We start from the raw sequence: 2,445 nt of genomic DNA, 5'->3' as shown, positions 1-2,445 counted from the left end.
AACTAGAGGATGCTCTTACGGATACATCTCGACTCTCAACTTCAATCAACAACATTCTTGTTTCTTAACACCTTGTCCTCACTTTCTCACGCATAACCCAGAAGATGCCACCACCCACTTGACTGTCACACAGAGTCTTAGCAGCATGTCTCAGGGGTGCAATTAAGGGATAATACAGATTAGACCAATGTGTTCTGCTTCAGGTTTCTGATTTCCATGAACTAACAGCCTTTAGCTTCTGGGCTCTGCCTAAAATTTCTTGTGACTTGAAATATTCATAGTGTTTTGTATGACCTGACTCCTGCACACTGGAGGGTTTCAAACCATGGAGTTAATGTATTATAATCATTACAATACGCTCAGCAAACACCACAACCAACATGATAATCTGATGTATTTTTCTTGTTAACGCATAACTGGCCTCATGTCATGGTCGGTGTAGTGATCTGTCTGATGCGTGAAAAAAAAGTATTAATCATTTTTTAATTGTAATAAAAAGCAGTGAGCAAATGTTTTCTTTCACAGATCACTGACGTTTCTATTGACTGCAGGTGCCAGGTGAGCTTTGAGCAATGTGTGAAACTGATCAAGGGCTTTCTTGGACCAACACCTTCACCAGATAAAAACCACTGGCATAAAGCTAACGTGACTTGACGCTCATGTTTTTAATATTTGGAACAGTTTTACATGTTTTCATCTCTCTCTGTGTGTTGACTCTGAGTAGCCTTGGCTGCTGTTTATACCTGTATATAAGAGGTGCTTCTTCTCTGTCAGCACCTCTACACATCAAGACTGACGCTACAGTCTGACACTGAGGACAAACAGGAGAAGATCATTTTACAGCAGGTCTGATTCAAACTCACCCATCACCTTCTCTCCTTTCTTTAACCTACTGACTGTCGACATGAGTAACACGTCTGTCTGTTTATCAAAGGTTCTCAGCATCTTTACGTTCGACCTCGTCTCCACCATGAAGATCCTGACTCTGTTTTTCTGTGTGTGCACCATGTTGGCTCTGAACAGAGCTGATGGTGAGTATTTACTGGCTGTTTACTGAAGGACTGAACATGTGTTATTACTATTTCACTTTTTTAAAAACATCTCTCTCTCTGGATGTTAATCTGTTCAAACACATGCAAAAAAAGTAAAGACAAACATGAGCGTGGTATCAGTATTTTCATCTACCCGTCTGCCTGCAATGTAGTACATGTACTTCAACGACAGTACTGTACTATTCCTTTAAGTAAAGGATCTGATTGCTTCTTTCAACCAAATTTTCTAAAAGCAGAGGGTGAGGATTCAACAGAAGAAAACACTGAACCAAGTAAGTACTCAGGATATTTCTAAAGTAATACATTTACAAGAGACACATAAGTAAAACCGCACATGTTCCAAGTCTTGGCCAGTAAAATAAAGTGTTACCAGTTAATCTGTTCAAACACATCTAAAAATTAAAGAATAGATACACAGAAGTAAAACAGGACATGTTCCATGTCAGTAACTTGTTAAAGTGTCCAGTTTAAACAGATGTGGACCTGTTGGCTGCAGCAGTTCTAACAGATTGGGGTTTTTTAAACTAATTTTTACAATAATAAATAACTCTAGTCTTCAAAAGTGCACTTACATATTCTTTGGCCTCCTGTGGACTCAGTCTTACTCTCTATTATGTATTTGTCTTCACAAAAAGCCTACGGAGAGGCGTGGGTTCCAGGATGCCCTAACGGTTGGACTACAACTGCCACTCAATGTATCCTCTACGTTCCAAACAAAATGACTTGGGCTGAAGCTCAGGTAATCAGCAAGGTTCAGTATTCGGAGTACAATGATTTTACTCAAGCTAACACTGTATTCACTTCTTATTGTGTCCTACTACCAAGGCTGTTTTACTCTCCTCTGTAGAAAAACTGCATTTCCATGAAGGGGCACCTAGCATCTGTATTTTGGAATAGCATGGCACGTGAAATTCTACAGGTGGTGCAGAAGGCTGGTGGTGTAAATGAACAAATGTGGATTGGAGGCCACAAAACACCAGAGGTATATACCCCCCTTCCCCCAAATTTCTTACTGATCAAACTTTCCTGTTCTCTGTGACAACTGTCTTAAACAAATCATCCTAATCGTTACCTTGTGTTACCAGATGTCTGGGCACAGCAGTGTCACTGACAATGACTCTTTTTACCAAAACTCAGTGTGGAAATCATTCAGGTAGCAGCTTCCCACCTTTCAGCTGCTGCTGATCGTTGCCATTTCTGCTTAAAATGTCAAACAGCAGGGTGAGAACTGCCAGGTGTCATCGTCCATCACCAGGTTTCACCGTAGACATCATCATGGACCAGTTCCATAGACATCGCTCCACCCGAGTTTGTCAACAACAAACTATTAACCATTCAAACTATACTCTGTTTCTATTGCCTCACAGAATCCTTCTTGGTCCTGGAGTGATAA

At 40.5% G+C, this 2,445-nt stretch overlaps 1 long non-coding RNA gene across 1 annotated transcript in view; it reads left to right on the top strand.

Annotated features, from left to right (window-relative positions):
- The first annotated feature begins 680 nt into the window (after window positions 1–680).
- The window catches only part of LOC109953124 (uncharacterized), an 11,197-nt gene continuing 9,432 nt past the window's right edge, over window positions 681–2,445 (top strand). Inside the window, exons 1-2 of the long non-coding RNA XR_002273852.1 lie at window positions 681–846; window positions 935–1,031. This is a non-coding gene — a long non-coding RNA (uncharacterized LOC109953124). The remainder of the gene's footprint in view (window positions 847–934; window positions 1,032–2,445) is intronic.

This window comes from Monopterus albus, unplaced genomic scaffold (genome assembly GCF_001952655.1).
Source record: "Monopterus albus unplaced genomic scaffold, M_albus_1.0 scaffold548.1, whole genome shotgun sequence".
Lineage (NCBI taxonomy): Eukaryota > Metazoa > Chordata > Actinopteri > Synbranchiformes > Synbranchidae > Monopterus > Monopterus albus.
The sequence above is the reverse complement of the archived record's forward strand: the minus strand, read 5'-3'. Positions and strand labels throughout refer to the sequence as shown.